We start from the raw sequence: 17,053 nt of genomic DNA, 5'->3' as shown, positions 1-17,053 counted from the left end.
CAATGTGAAGTTAAACATCTCATTCTTCCTGGCCACCTGCTTGCAATTGTCGATGCATTGAATCATAGAATCACTACAGCACAGAAGGAGGCCATTTGGTCTATTGAGCCTGCACCGACCACAATCCAATCCACGTCCTATATATATATCCCTGTAACCCCATGTATTTACCCTGATAATCCCCCTGATGCTAAGGTGCAGTTTAGTAGAGCCTTTCCACCCAAATTTGCCCACCTTTGCAAACCACTGTGCCGCCCTATTATTGGTGAACTCAGCGGAATAAGTACTCAAATTTACACCTTTTATTATCTTCTTCAACATATCCCAAAGATGTGCAGGTTAGATGGATTGGTCATGCTAATTTGACCCTTAATATCAGGGGGATTAGCAGGGTAAATGTGTGGGGTTATGGGGATAGAGCCTGGATGGAATTGTTGTCAGGGCAGGCTCGATGAGCTGAATGACCTCCTTCTGCACTGTAGAGATCCAAAGATCCCTGTGGTTCATTTTCCAATGAAATTCTACTGAACCCACACATTGATTAAGGGTATTTCTCTCCATGTATTACATCCATCCCTGCTGTGTTCCTCTATCAGTGCACTCCCATATTTGCCACATATGGCTGGATATTATTGTTGTAATATCACTTTAAGAGAAAATGCTAACGGTAAGCAGACAGGGTGTAAACTATATGACCGGCAGACATTAGACCAAAGAACAGTATGGAACAGGAACAGGCCCTTCGGCCCTCCAAGCTTGCGCTGTTCATGAGGACTGCCTAAACCATAAAACCGCGTATGCTCAATGGAGTCTGTATCCTTCCATTTCCATCCTATTCATATATTCGTCTAGATGCCCTTAACTGCCACTATCTTGCCTGCTAAAGAATTATTCAGGGTTTCAGTTCAGTTAGCAGCACATGGTATGAAGGAATTGTAGCTGTACTTTACTGTTAACAATAGCTGTTGAATCTTTATAGTCAACATGACTGCTGAGAAATTCTATCTTACCTCTTCAAATAAACCAAACCCATTTTTAATGTACTAATATTATGGTATGGTAGACGGTACGTTCCAGGCTGCCCAAATCTCAAAAAGAAACAAGCTGCCACCACAAATTGCAATTTATGTATTATGAGGAGTTTCCTGAAGTCAATACAAGTAAATTTCAGACCACTTGTAATGACTTTAAACCTTTAAATTTCTAATATAAACCTATTACACAATTAACAGTACTTCTACAAACATTTCTCAAAATAAATAAACTCATTAAATCCCTCTTCAGGCAACATTCCTCAGATTTTTAATCTATAAAATAACTCCACTAATATTACAACACAATACTCTGGGCAAAATCCTAGTAAAAAGTCTGACAACACTAGGTTTAAGTCCAACCGATTTATTTAAAAATCCTATACAGAGCAGCGGAAAATTGCTGTTTGCATGTTTGGCTCACAGCCACACACAACTGCCTTTCATATCACTTTAAATATTTTTTCTCTTTGATCTCCCATTTTATTATTTCTACAATTCTTTAGTAGTTCCTCTTCCCAAAATTGATCAACATTTTTTATTACTGTATGGCTACTATATCTACAAAATAAACCTGCTATTTTCCCAGATATATTTGTGATCTCCCAGTTGTACATGTTTTCTTTGAAATCTAACAGGCAACATTAAAATCACTCCTGAATATAAATTCCTGGTGATTCTGCTTCCCTGCGCACCCCACCGATCATAACTATTTCAACCACCTACCTTCATACCTCTTTTATTGATGTTTTGACCTTTTCACTCCAATTGTCTCCAGTTTAATTTGTCAGAATAATGAAGGAAAAACACTGAGTTACACCCAGAGATGTTTAATTTTGAATACAAGATTTTTAAAATGGAAATATGAGGCAAAGATGGCTGAGGATATAAAGTCAGTCAGTGGCTGAATTGTTGGTGGGTGATACTCCAAGAGCCACAATGAAACCACTTTGTTTCCAGTCAAGGATACTTCTAAAGCGTACAGAAGTTAATTGCCATCTCCTGTGAAGACAATGGGAGACAACGGGAAATAAGCATCACCCTACCTCATCAAAAAGAATCGTGTGCATAATGTCCCATAATGGAATAGTGTATTTTGCATTCCAGGACTATACAAAGACTAGGCTAAAAGCCAGCTGAAATGCTGTCCTAAGTGTGTGTATTTGTGTGTGAACAAACTAATGAATGCTGCTATACATGCAGAGAATGAAAAACCAAGTCATTGCAGCACCTCTCACTCTCTGTTTCTCCGATTGCTGAAGGAGGACAAGTTAGCAATAACCACAGCTGAAATGGAAATGGGGAAACTCCTCAGCTAAACTGCAGAACACTGGAATCTCAAAACTGACTATTCAGCTGTTGAAGCCGGCACTACTGCAATCACAAAATGCAATCACCATAACTGTCAATCATCTGCTCCTCACAAGTCAGAGACTATTTCATATACTATTTCCACTTACTTTGGACTCAATTCTCATTTTTAATCTGTGTGAATGCACATGTTTTATCATTTTCCTGCGTTTAGTAGTCAGTAAGCTCTCTTTTTTTTTAATCCAAGAAAGTCTGGTTCCATTGGCTCCGTTTAAAACGTAAATGGTGGGACTGGGAGAAGGAATCCACGAAAGTTGGGATTGTTTTTAGATTAGACTTGTCACCACCACAGGAGGGAGTTGAATAAACAAAGAGAACCAGTTCATCCCTCCTGACCCAGGGCACAGACTGAAGTCAACGGTTCACATCTGGGTTAACCAATGTGGGAAACCTTGCCTGGGGACCAGTCACAATGAATTAAACCACTCACAGTCATATGAACAAACGTAAGCAGTTTCATAGAATCATAGAACCCTACAGTGCAGAAAGAGGCCATGATATGATATGACAACGATACTGCAAAAAAATGAAGAACTCTCATTTTCCCTCACACCGGTTCTGTGTGAGATTGGTAAATCTGTTTTATTTCAGTAGAAATAGAGCAGGAATCCCTCAGGATTCCTAAATTTTCTGCCCTAATATACCGAGAGTGGGCTAGCTCCATGCGGTGCTACAGGCAAAGAACAACACCATCCCAATAATCATAGAATCCTACAGTGCAGAAGGAGGCCCATTGAGTCTGCACCGACTACAATCCCATCCCGGCCCTATCCCCATGTATGTATCCAAGCCTGTTCCCCCTAACACTAAGGGGCAAGCAACTTAGCACGGCCAATCCACCTAACCCGCACATCTTTGGAGGAAACTGGAGGAAACCCAGGCAGAAACGGGGAGAATGTACAAGCTCCACAGTGAACCCAAGCCAGGAATTGAACTCGGGCCCCTTGGAGCCCTGAGACAGCTGTGCTAACCACTGTGCCACCCCGTGTCACCCCAATATTTCAATCAGTTCCCTTACAATCCTCCGGTACAAGGCACACTAATCTCCTGAGCCGGCATGCAACGATGTTGCTATTATATTTGGATGGGGCCCCAGTGCATTTGTTGGTTATCCGTGACGGTACATCCCTTTAGTGCATTTTCCTGATATTCTTCTGAACCTGCTCTACCGACCATGAACCGTATATAACACACACACATTATTTTGAGCTTCCTCATCTGTGATATTTTTATCTTTTGTTATGAGTATATTTACACCCTCACACGTACCTCCAATTCACCGACTACATCCATAAGGTGGATCATCAGTATCTGGTCCCCCTGTAATTGTGAGACCTAGTTGATATTTCCACTGGTGAGGAGATCCTTTAAACTCCTCTTGAGATAATAAGAACATAAGAACATAAGAAATAGGAGCAGGAGTAGGCCATCTAGCCCTTCGAGCCTGCCCCGCCATTCAATAAGATCATGGCTGATCTGTCGTGGCTCCGTTCCACATTCCCGCCCTCTCCCCATAACCCTTAATCCCCTCTCTTATCAAAAACCCATCAACCCGCGTCTTAAAAATATTTAGCGAGGCAGCCTCCACCACCTCAACAGGCAGAGAATTCCAGAGATTCACCACCCTTTGAGTGAAGAAGTTCCTCCTCAACTCCGTTCTAAACCGCACCCCCCCCCCCTTTATCTTGAGGCTGTGCCCCCTAGTCCTACTGTCCTTTCTGAGCGGGAAGAGTCTCTCCACCTCTATCTTATCCATCCCATTCATCATCTTATACGTCTCAATGAGATCTCCCCTCATTCTTTTAAACTCTAACGAGTACAAGCCTAGTTTATTCAGCCTCTCCTCATAGCTCAACCCCCTCAACTCTGGCATCAGACTAGTAAACCTCCTCTGCACTCCCTCCAAGGCCAAAATATCCTTGCGTAAGTACGGCGCCCAAAACTGCACACAGTACTCCAGCTGCGGCCTCACCAATGCCCTATACAGCTGCAGCAAGACCTCCCTACTTTTATATTCAATCCCCCTCGCTATGAAGGCCAGCATCCCATTCGCTTTCCTGACCACCTGCTGCACCTGCAAGCTGGATTTTTGCGACTCATGCACAAGGACCCTGAGGTCCCTCTGCACCGTCGCCTGCTGCAGTTTTTCGCCACGTAAGTAATAGTCCTTCCTACCATTATTCCTACCAAAGTGGACCACCTCACACTTGCCAACATTAAATTCCATTTGCCATTTCCTGGCCCATTCGCCCAGCCTATCTAGATCCTTCTGTAGACTCTCCACACCCTCCGCACAATTTGCCGTTCCACCAATCTTGGTGTCATCAGCAAATTTCGACACCATACACTCAGTTCCCTCCTCCAGATCATCTATATAAATGGTAAATAGCTGAGGCCCCAGCACCGACCCCTGGGGCACTCCACTAGTCACCATCCGCCGATCCGAATAGCACCCATTGACCCCCACTCTCTGCCTCCTATTTGACAACCAGTCCTCTATCCACGCTAACACCCTACCCCCAACTCCATGTCCCCTGACCTTCTGCAATAACCTCTTGTGAGGCACCTTGTCAAACGCCTTCTGAAAATCAAGAAAGACCACATCCACCGGCTCTCCTCTATCCACCGCCCTAGACACATCCTCATAGAACTCCAGTAAATTTGTCAGACACGACTTTAATGAAACCGTGCTGCATCTGCTCTATCAAGCAATTCCCCTCTCTCGCTTTGTTTTCCAAAGAAGTCATGTTCAAGTTCGTTACCGGGGACACGCCTGTGTTGAACACTGTGGTGACGTTTTAATCAAACTATAATAATTTCTTTCCCTTACACTGGATGCCTTGGCTGTGAGATATTTCCATCTCCAATGTCCCAAACCTCCATTTAGTTTTATTCCATTTTTCGTGAACCGGTAAGTTGTTTTCTGATGTAAAACTTGTGTTTTCCTCTTACACCTATTAGGTAACCCCATTTCTGTTCAGTTCAACACCACCGTTGGCAACTCATGGCATATCAGAACAAAGAACAGCACAGCACAGCACAGGAAACAGGCCCTTTGGCCCTACAAGGCCACACTGCCCATTTTAACACTCAGTGAGTGCCCTATTCAAGTCTTTCATCGACGTTTTTGTCTACCTCAAGTGGACTCCACAATAAAGGGGGTGCAAATTTAGGGAATTATGTGTGCACCAGATTAAGGAAAATCCAATTCAGGGACAATTTATTGACACCAATCAGCCTAAAAAGCACGTTTTTGGGGTGTGGGAGGAAACCGGAGCACCCGGAGAAAACCCACGCAAGCACGGGGGGGAATGTGCAAACTCCCACAGACGTTGATCCAAGTCGGAGATCTGACCTGGGTCCCTGTAACTGCACAGCAGACAGTGATAGCCACTGAGCTGTCGTGTTGCCCGTCCGATGGTCCAGTTTAAGCGTACACTAACAGACGTGCAGCACTAGGCAACTCTCGAAGCAACATCCAAGAGCAACCCTCGCACGACCCACCACATGTATGCCCCTTGTTGGCCAACAAGGCGGACTGAGTCACCTGTGGATATAAAAAGGAGACATCAATAAACATCAATAGACAACCAACAGGCTGTACAGACAGTAATGGAAGATTCCCAGTAGCTCCTACGTAAGTGACAAGGCGAGCCTTAAAATTTGTTGGACGACTGATAGGAATCTATTAATTTCCAGGAATGTCCTGAGGCTCTTGATATTCAACTAGAACATTCTTTTGTATCCCTCCATCTCCAGTCTGCCCATGTGCCTATCTAGGTAAGTCTTAAACAACCCTAGCATGTCTGCCTCCACCACCCTACTTGGCAGTGCATTCCAGGCCCCCACAACCCTCTGTGTAAAAAACATCCCTCTAACATCTGAATTATACCTTGCCCCTCTCAGCTTGAGCCCATGACCCCTCCAACTTGGGAAAAAGCTTCCCACTGTTCACTCTATCTATACCCTTCATAATCTTATACACCTCTATTAGGTGTCCCCTCATTCTCCGTCTTCCCAGGGAGATCAACCCCAGTTTGCCCAATCTCTCCTCATAGCTAAGACCCTCCATACCAGGCAGCATCCTGGTAAACCTCCTCTGCACTCTCTCCAAGGCCTCCACATCCTTCCAGTAGTGTGGCGACCAGAACTGGATGCAGCACTCTAAATGTGGTCCAACCAACGTTCTATACAACTGCAACATTAGATGCCAGCTTTTATAGTCTATACCCCTTCCTATAAAGGCAAGCATACCATATGCCCTCTTCACCACCTTCTCCACCTGTGCTGCCACCTTCAAGGACTTGTGAACTTGCACACCATGTCCCTCTGTGTTTCTATACTCTTAGTGGTCCTACCATTTATTGTATAACTCCCCCCTACATTATTTCTTCCAAAATGCATCACCTTCCATTTATCTGGATTAAAATCCATCCGCCATTTCACCGCCAAATTTACCAGCCTATCTATATCCTGCTGTATTGTCCGACACTGTTCATCACTATCAGCAAGTCCAGCCATCTTCGTGTCATCCACAAACTTGCTGATCACACCAGTTACTCCCTCTTCCAAATCATTTATATATATCACAAATAGCAGAGGTCCCAGTACGGAGCCATGCGGAACACCACTCGTCACAGACCTCCAGCTAGAAAAAGACCCTTCCACTGCTACCCTCTGTCTCCTGTGACCAAGTAAAAAGTCTGACAACACCAGGTTTTAGTCCAACCTATTTATTTGATAACATACTCACAAGCTTTCGGGTTAGCCCCTTCGTCAGGGGCTAACCCGAAAGCTTGCGAGTATATTATCAAATAAATAGGTTGGACTAAAACCTGGTGTTGTCAGACTTTTTACTGTGTTTACACCAGTGCAACGCCGGCATACCCACATCCTGTGACCAAGCCAGTTCTCAACCCATCTAGCCACCTGTCCTTGTATCCCATGAGCCTTAACCTTTTTCACCAACCTGCTATGAGGGACTTCGTCAAATGCCTTACTGAAATCCATATAGATGACATCCACGGCTATTCTTTTGTCAACTCCTCAAAAAATTCCACTAGATTTGTAAGGCACGACCTCCCTCTTACAAAACCATGCTGCCTGTCACTAACGAGATTGTTCTGTTCTAAATGCTCATACATCCTATCTCTAAGAATCCTGTCCAACAACTTCCCTACCACTGACGTCAAGCTCACCGGCCTATAATTACCCGGGTTATCCCTGCTACCCTTTTAGAACAATGGTACCACATTTGCTATTCTTCAATCCTCTGGGACCTCAGCTGTGTCCAGAGACAAAGATTTCTGTCAGAGGCCCAGCAATTTCATCTCTTGTCTCCCTGAGCAGTCTAGGATAAATGCCATCAGGCCCCGGGGATTTGTCAGTTTTAATGTTCCCTAAGAAACCTAACACTTCCTCCCTTGTAATGGAGATTTTCTCCAATGGGTCAACAACTCCGTCTAAGACACTCCCAGACAACAAGTCCCTCTCCTTTGTGAATACTGACGCAAAGTATTCATTCAGGATGTCCCCTATTCCCTTGGGCTCTAAACATAATTCCCCTCCTTTGTCCCTGAGAGGTCCGATTTTTTTTCTCTAACAACTCTCTTGCTCCTAACATATGAATAAAATGCCTTTGGATTATCCTTAATCTTGAATGCCAAGACCATTTCATGACCTCTTTTCGCCCTTCTAACTCCCCATTTGAGTTCCATTCAGGCAAATTAAGCTGGAGACAATTGGAGTGCATAGGTCAAAACAATGACCATTGTGATTGTTGGCTGGGCAGTTCATTCAGCAGTAACACCTGTACCACTCCCATGCTGCCTCTAACTAACTGCAACTAACTTCTTGCTTTGTTTGTTCTCACACACACCGACACCCTTCGCCTTCTTGGTGAACTGTGATCAACAGCATTCTTTATCATTTCCCTCTGAATGCAGAACAAGTCCCACCTTTCCCTAACCTCATGGTTTCCATGCACCTGTTGTAGTGTATTGGACTCTGTATTCCCTCATCCACAGCGACTCCTAATATGATTTCCCTCCTAAATCCCTTTTCCTCGTGTGAGATGCAAAACTGACAAGCTCACTCCACAATTACATCAGTCAATGATTTACAGGGATATTGGACTCCATCAACCCACTTTCCCGTTCCTTTTCATACACCGTCCCTCTTCCGAACTTACTATTCTTCCTTCAACTGATCCATCAATTTATTTATCATGGCCTTACAATCGCTAGTTTCCCTATCCTCCCCAACCCGTCCACCCCCCCAGCTCCAGGTCCTACCTTCAGATTTTTGCATAGCCCCTTTTTATCGGTTGCTGATTACATTATCAGTCACACTACCTTGGCCAGGGATTTTTACTCCATAACTCATTGTTCACCTTAACCTCCTGGGCCACCCCCTTCATATCATAGAATCCCTACAGTACTGAAGGAGCCCATTCGGCCCACTGAGTCTGCACTGACCACAATCCTGCCTAGGCCCTACCCCCGTATCCCTACATATTTACCCACTAATCCCTCTAACCTCTCAGGACATTAAGGGGCAATTTTAGCACGGCCAATCAGCCTAACCCGCACATCTTTAGACTGTGGGAGGAAACCGGAGCACCCGGAGGAAACCCATGCAAACACGAGGAGAATGTGCAAACTCCACACAGCCAGTGACCCGAGCCAGGAATCGAACCCGGGTTCCTGGAGCTGTGAAGCAGCAGTGCTAACCACTGTGCCACTTTTACCCACGTTTGCCTGACAGATAATTTTCCCACCATGTATCTATAAACGAGTGCATCCATAGTCTTTCCCACCATTATTCTGCTTCAGGTCTTGTTGTTTAGATACTTGGGGTCGATTCTCCCAACAAAGTTCCAAGTGCTGAATTTGCAAGAAAACTGGTGTAAATCACAATTATTTTCTCAGCGATGGTTCATACTAGAATCTCTCACACTCTGTACAAGGTAGAGGTCACAATCGTGAATATCATTAAAAGCTCGGAGGGGGGTGCGGGGCCTATTCATGCCAGAGTCTCACAGTTCTGAAACCCTGTGCATGAACAGTGGCCCCAAATTGTCAGCCTGCACTTTACTGACCAGCTCGATCGCTGGCCAGCCCGGGACCTCGCAGTGCTGACTACCCCAAACCTCCCGTGACCTAATCGCAGCCCCCACGAGAATTCTCAGGCCAGCCCCAAGCTTCCACACCATCCCCCGTCCTCCAGCGATCTCCAGCACTCTCCCCACCTCCAGCAGTGATGATCCACCCCCCCCCACCCCGACTCCAGCAGATCCTGCTCCCCCTCTATGGGATGCAGACCCCCAGCAGTCAACCCGCACCCCCCCCCCCCAACCCACCCCAATCACTGGCCATTCTCCAGCCCCGATCAATCCTAATGCAGAGTGGCAGCGGGATCCCGCACCCTGCTGATTGCCCCTAGGCCTTGCCCCTGGCACTGTCCCCTTGGTTCTGCCCCCTTGACACTGCCTGACGGACAGTGAGAAGATGCCCCTACATATTGGCACTTTGTCCCTTGGGTAGTGCTGGGGTACTGCCAGGGTGCCCGTGCCCGGGGGCACCACCCCCTGTCGCCCGACCCCCTGGAGTTGCCCTAATTGCCCACCCCCCTTCACTCTAGCCGGAGTGAAATTACACTGACGGGGTGGGAGAGGCTAGCAGACCTGGAGAATTCCTGTGCCCGATAATGACATGTAAATGTCTGGTCCCGACTATATCGGATACCTGGCGCTCGGAGCTGTGCGTGTGTCGGGAACGCACGCGTGTATCCCACGAATCAGCCCGCACACGATTCTCCCGGTCAGCCGCGCTAAATAAATTAGTGCGTCGGAATGGGAAAATCGGCCCCAATCCAAAGTAAGATAATTACTTTGTTTTGGGCTGCTTCTCTTTAGAGTAATGACAGGTGCCGACAGCCATGGTGACCACTTAACGTGATGCTGCCTTTATTGAACCTTATTTTCAAGTTACAGAAAACAACAATACCAGTCGATAAAAGCAAAGTGCTGCGGCTGTTGGAATCTGAAACAAAAACAGGTAAATGCTGGAAAATCCCAGCGGGTCTGACAGCATCTGTGGAGAGAAATTAGAACCACTGTTTTGAGTCTAGATGACTTTTCATCAGAGTTGACTAGGTCATTCCTTCCTGCCAACAGTCCAGAACCTCTACCACGCTGACTTTTAAATTCTTGGCTGCATTCCAATTATGGAGATATCTGTTGCCTCTGGCCAATTACGTCAGTCAAATTTCAGCTCACCTCAGTCATTTTGTTAGCCATTGCAGGTCCTGGTTGACAGATCACATCTTCCTTTGTCCTAACACTGATTAGATTCATCCAATTTGTGGCAAGTTGCAACTTGTTACAGCACATGTGGTTCTTGTAAGTTCTTCCCTCCATTGCTTTTTGCAATCTTGCTGTTTCACAGTCCAGCCTTCCAGCTTGATGCGTGTGAAGCGTTACACCAAAATCAGTTTTTATTACAATCACTTGTTTTACCATCTGTGAACCATCTTACACCTGTTCCGGGAAACAGTCACGCCTTCCTTAGGTTAGGCTGCATTTTAAAATTGATCAAAGGCAGCGTGCTACGGCTGGGAATCAGGCAGGTATGGGGACCCGAAAGATAGTGATGGAGGAGCCTCTGTCCTTGGTTCTGACCACCAGGTGCAATGTGCTTGTTACCTGCGTGGATGCAGAAAAGCACTGCAGGGCGAATAAGCAAGCCCACTACAGTAGCACGCTGAAGGAAGCCTTTTAATTGGGGGGATTTGAAGGGAAAAGATTCTCTTCCCTGTTGTGACCAAGGGTTCTGAAGGTTGTGCTGCTGCCTAGTGCCGGGATTAAGGACAGTTCCTTATTGCTGGAGAGGCATTTGGAGTGGGAGGGGAACAGCCCAGTTCCTCTAGTCCACATGGGAACCTATGGCCCCGACAGAACTATTGATTCACAGTAACTTCATTGCAGTGTTAATGTAAGCCTTACTTGTGACAGATAGGTAAATAAATAAATAATGTTCTGTTAAGAGTGTTTTGGAAGTTAGAATCCAAAATAAAATATTGAACTTCAAAGGTGATAATCTTGGACAAGTAGAGATCCTTGTAAGGTGAAAACATTTTCCTTTTTCTTTTTTTAACTGAAAGTCAGAGTAGTTGCAGTTGGTGACAGGCAACTATAGAGAGAGCCTCTCTATCAGCATTGCTACAAGAAAAACCATACAATGGAGTAACGGTTATCTAAAGAGCAGCTAGTTAAGGAAACTAGATAAATGAAGAAAAGTTTTAAGGCAGTCTGAGGTTAAAGAAATGAGGCCAGGGGACTATTGGATAAAGATAGATGGAGCTCAGAGGGAGGCTGAGATGCCAGAAAGACATCTGCAGTGATTTTCAGGTTTGTGAAGCTTTTCTACAGCCTGTAGAATGTGAATTGAAAGACTTCTGGAAAATGGTGGCTGGGCCTTGAGTAAGATGAAAACATTGTTTAAAAGTGTAATCTTTTAAATTCTGGACCAGATTTCAGAATGCAACCTGTTGGTGGAAAACATTGTTGTGAGAGAAGCATATTTTGGGAATGGAGTCTGGAATTTTTCATATGACAACCATCTGGGGGGAATTCATAGAATCAATAGTGCAAAAGGAGGCCATTTGGCCCATCAAGCCTGCACCAAGAACAATCCCACCCAGGTCCTATCCCGGTAACACCACATATTTAACCTCCTAATGCCCCTGACACTAAAGGGCAATTTATCATGGCCAATCAACCTAACCTATACATCTTTGGACTGTGGGAGGAAACCAGAGGAAACCCACGCAGACACTATCTTCCACCCAGACAATGACCCAAGGCAGGAATTGAACCCAGGTCCCTGGTGTTGTGAGGCAGCAATGCTAACCACTGTGCCACCCAATTCTGAAGAGAAATCCAAAAACACTAACTTGGGTTCGGATCGAATCGTGGATTTGACTACAACCAATCTGTGTGCTTTAAAAAAAGTTTTGAGTGTTAGAGATCATTGTAGCTTCGCATGTACGTTATCATCTGTGTTAATCTAAAAACCTGTGTATATTTATCCACTTACAGGGGCAGTAATGGGAATATTGTGTTATAATTCAAACTTTCCTTGTTCAATAAACTTTCTTGTTGTCAGAACTAATTCGAGGGAACGAGGGGATTTTCTCAAATGAGGGGACATAGCTTTAAATTGAGGGGTGGTAATTATAGGATGGATGTCAGAGGTAGGTTCTTTACTCAGAGGGTAGTAAGGGCGTGGAATGCCCTGCCTGCAGCAGTTGTGGACTCGCCAACTTTAAGGGCGTTCAAATGGTCATTGGATAGGCATATGGATAATATTGGAATAGTTTAGGTTAGAGGGTCATTAGATTGGTTCCACTGGTCAGCGTAACATTGAGGGCCGAAGGGCCTGTACTGCGCTGTAATGTTATATGTTCTAATTAGCAGTCCTGTGACTTGGCTATTCCATGTTTGATTAAAAAATGTAAAGGTTTTGATTTTTTGACTCAGCGTTCCATTCTGGGCTGTCCCTGTCCAGTTAGAGCGTCAATTGGGACCAGTGGATTTGGGAGTTGTACTGAGTGTTGGTTAGGCCACAGTGGAGTAATGTGTGCAGTCCTGGTCACCTCACTATAGGAAGCATGTGATTACACGAGAGAGGGTGCAGAGAAGATTCACCAGGATGTTGCCTGGGATGGAAAGTTTGAGCTATAAATAGAAGCTAGAATCATAGAAAGAAATCATGGAAACCCTACAGTACAGAAAGAAGCCATTCAGCCCATCGAGTCTGCACTGACCACAAGTGGCACAGTGGGTTAGCACTGCTGCTTCACAGCTCCAGCGATCTAGGTTCGATTCCCGGCTTGGGTCACTGTCTGTGTGGAGTTTGTACATTCTCCTCATGTCTGCGTGAGTTTTCTCTGGGTGCTCTGGTTTCCTTCCACAGCCCAAATATGTGCAGATTAGGTTGATTGTCTATGCTAAAATTGCCCCTTAGTGTCCTGAGATGCGTAGGTTAGAGGGATTAGATGGTAAAATATATGGGGATAGGGCCTGGGTGGGATTGTGGTGAAATTAGATAAGCTTGGATTGTTTTTTTTAGAGCAGAGAAGGCTGTAGCGGGGATGTGATTGAGGTGTGTGAGAAAATGAAGGGAAGGGACAGGGTGATTAGGAAGCAGCTGTTCCCTTTGGTTGAGGGGGTCAATAACGAGGGGGCATAGTTTTGGGGTGAGGGGTAGAAGATTCACAGGAGATTTGAGAAAACATCACTCAGAGGGTGGAGGGAGTTGCAGTGACTGCTTGGGAAGGTTGTGGAGGTTGGAAACCTTACAATCTTTATGAAGTATTTAGATGAAATATCATAACATTCAAGGATATGAGAAAGAGCGCTGGAAAATGGTATTTGTGCGACTGTGGTCATTGTCAGTGCTGACTTGATGGGCTGAAAGGCCTTTTCTGTGCTGCAGGCTTCTCTAATAGTTTCGAACCTGGTCATGAGACAGACCACATGTAGCCATAACAAATGGGTGGTGGTATAGAGCCAGATCCCATAGCCATACAGCTAGATGGTTGCCGGCGTAACCTACTACAAGTAGCTGAACGAGTACCACATAACCCAAGCATCCAACCTACAGTCCAGGCCGCCTGCACCAATGCAAATGGAGACTTCTCCAGGGGCCAACACAGCGAGCCCTGTGGCCACTGAGTCCACCAAAAGGATGCCTGGTGCCACCCACAATGAGGACACCAACTTGAGAGCATCTCCAGCCCAGCGAACTGGTACAACCCCATGCTCAGGGTGCATGAGTCAACCAAGTTGGAAGGTTCAAGGACTGTGTGATGAACTAATCGACAAATGGACTTTGTTTTTGAAAAGGGAGGAGGTGGCGGGGAGGAGACGTGATGGGCTATGCACCTGCTGTGCCAGCCCAATTAGTGTTTTGCGCATTGTAAATAACTGTAAGTTGTTGGTCCTGTTCAACTTGATATGTTATAAATAGTTTACAGCATGTGACTGTTCCCTTATACTGTTACTCCTCAATCCTGCAGGTTGCCCCAAATTAACTGGGGAAGATTCTGGTCACGTGGTCTGGGATGACACTGGCACAAAAGGTGCCACATTTCGGGGAGTCTCTCCCCCCCACCACCCCTCCAATGGGTGTGGGCAGACACAAGCCTGTAAGAGCTGTTCACTATCATCAACACACCTTTATTGTTATTAGTCCTTGGTCACTCTATGGACAGTTAAATGGATAAGATGAGTATAGAGGGATATGGGCCAAATGCGGGCAATTGGGACTAGCTTAGGCGTTTAAAAAACGAGGGTGGCATGGACAAGTTGGGCCGAAGGGCCTGTTTCCATGCTGTAAACCTCTATGACTCAGCAATTCTATTCTGTAATTCAATGGAAGTTTGATCAGTTCATGATCTGGAGTGCACTGTCTGACTAGTACATTCAAGAACAACTATCACAACAAAATCAGAAGGGGAATATTTTGCAGGAATATGTTGAAAGGAGAGAGAGGCGGGATTGGTTGGATAGTTCTAACCAATGGTTAACTTTCTGTGGGTGGCACGGTGACGCAGTGGTTAGCACTGCTGTTTCACAGTGCCAGGGCCCTGGATTTGATTCCCATCTTGGGTCACTGTCCGTGTGGAGTCTGCACGTTCTCCCCGTGGGTTTCCTCAGGATGCTCCGGTTTCCTCCCACAGTCTGGTTAGGTGCGTTGACCCGAACAGGTGCCATAATATGGCAACTAGGGGAATTTCACAGTAACTTCATTGCGGTGTTAATGTAACTCTTAAGAACATAAGATCTCCTACTTGTGATGAATAAATAAACTTTACTTTTTAAACTTTCTGTATGGTATCATTCTATAACATAGTTTACAACAACTTAAAATTCACTAGCACCTTTATTGCTTTAAAACATCTCAAGCCAGCTACACTAACTAAAATTTGACACTCAAGATAATATTCGGACAGGTAACCAAAATCTCAGTCAAAAAGATAGATTTACACAGAAACTAGCTGGGGGCAAAAAAAAGAAATATACCTGGATTGGATCTGATAAAGTAAAGTGAGAGGAGGCTCATGTGGAGTATTAGTACTAGCAGGAACCTGTTGGGCTGAATGGCCTCTTTTACTGCAAATTCTCTGTAACAATTTTGGGGTGAGCTCGGATTTGATTGACAGCGAGAATGGATACAATTAACCAATGAACAGGGAGGGGTGGGCCCATTCCTGGGATAAATTGGAACTGGCGGGTGAGGGAGCGAGAGGCAGCTGCCAGAGGGAGCGAGAGGCAGCTGCCAGAGGGAGCGAGAGGCAGCTGTCAGAAGAGAGAGAGAGAGACAGAGAGAGGTCAGAGGAGAGAATGAGTGAGAAGGAGCTCTCAGAGGAGAGAGAGAGTAACAGAGAAGAGACAGAGTGAAAGAGAGAGCAGTTAGAGGAGGGGGAGAGAGAGAGAGGGAGAGAATGTTCATCCCGTTCATGGAGCATCCAGCACCCAATTATCAGGACTCTGTTGTGGAGGAAGCTTTCGGTGTAAAGATTTTGTGAAGTTTGTTTGGTCTGGGGGCAAAGAAGTAGAAATACATCTGGATAAGATTGGATAAAGGAGGGTGAGAGGAGGCTGGTCTGGAGCATTAATACCAGCAGGGACCTGTTGGGCTGAATAGCCTCCTCCTTTACTGTAAATTCGCTGCAATAATTGTGTTTGATTGACAGCGAGAATGGATACAATCAGCCAATGGGCAGGGAGGGGCGGGCCCATCCCTGCCATAATTTGGCAACGGGGTGAGCTGTCAGAGCACAGAGGAGACAGAGGGCAGAGTGCTGTCAGAAGAGAGCGAGGCAGAGTAAGAGCTGTCAGAGGAGGGAGTGAGAGAGTCCATCGTGTTGACAGAGCAGTGGATCCGGCATCCAACTACCAGGACTCTGGTGCGGAGGAAGCTTTCGGTGGAAAGAGTTTGTGAAGTTGTGCCGAGGCAAGTAGAGAATGAGAGAATGTTGCAACAAAATAGGAGGCCATTCTGTCCATCACTTCTGTGCTGACCCTTTGAGAGAGCTCTCAAATTAGCCCCATTTGCCTTGCTTGTTCCCCCATAACCTTGCAAATTTACTCCCTACATTTGCTTAAAGCAAAATGCGTGAAGATGTTCTTGGATCATTCTTGGAGCCCTGAATAATTTTAATTTCTCTATAGATGGTCCCAATCTGAATTCTCAGTACACTTAGCTTGTTTGTTTTAAATTCTTTGCATGCGGGTGTCAAGGGCAGCAGTGCCCTTGAGAAGGTGGTGGTGAGCTGCCTTCTTGAACTGCTCCAGTCTCTGAGGTGTAGGTACACCCACCGTGCTGTTAGGGGTGGAGTTCTAGGATTTTGACCCAGTGACAGTGAAAGAACCGTGATATATTCCCAAGTCAGGATGATGCGTGGCTTGTATGGGAAGCTCCAGGTTGTGGTATTCCCAGGTATGCAGTTGTCCGTCTAGGTGGTAGAGGTCACAGGTTTGCAAGGTTCTGCTGAGGGAGCCTTGGTGAGTTCCAGCTACACAATGCTGCCACTGCGTGTCGGTAATGTAGAGAGTGAATGTTTCTGACAGGGATGCTAATCAA

The 17,053-nt window shown here is 45.7% G+C and overlaps 1 protein-coding gene across 1 annotated transcript in view; it reads left to right on the top strand.

Annotated features, from left to right (window-relative positions):
* The first annotated feature begins 16,261 nt into the window (after positions 1-16,261).
* LOC145354081 (deoxynucleoside triphosphate triphosphohydrolase SAMHD1-like) overlaps positions 16,262-17,053 on the top strand; it is a 39,613-nt gene continuing 38,821 nt past the window's right edge. Inside the window, exon 1 of the mRNA XM_080205214.1 lies at positions 16,262-16,423. The gene's annotated coding sequence lies outside the window, so the exon portion shown is untranslated. The remainder of the gene's footprint in view (positions 16,424-17,053) is intronic.

This window comes from Carcharhinus amblyrhynchos, chromosome 16 (assembly GCF_965287045.1).
Source record: "Carcharhinus amblyrhynchos chromosome 16, sCarAmb.v2.hapA, whole genome shotgun sequence".
In the NCBI taxonomy this organism is placed as follows: Eukaryota; Metazoa; Chordata; class Chondrichthyes; order Carcharhiniformes; family Carcharhinidae; genus Carcharhinus; species Carcharhinus amblyrhynchos.
The sequence above is the reverse complement of the archived record's forward strand: the minus strand, read 5'-3'. Positions and strand labels throughout refer to the sequence as shown.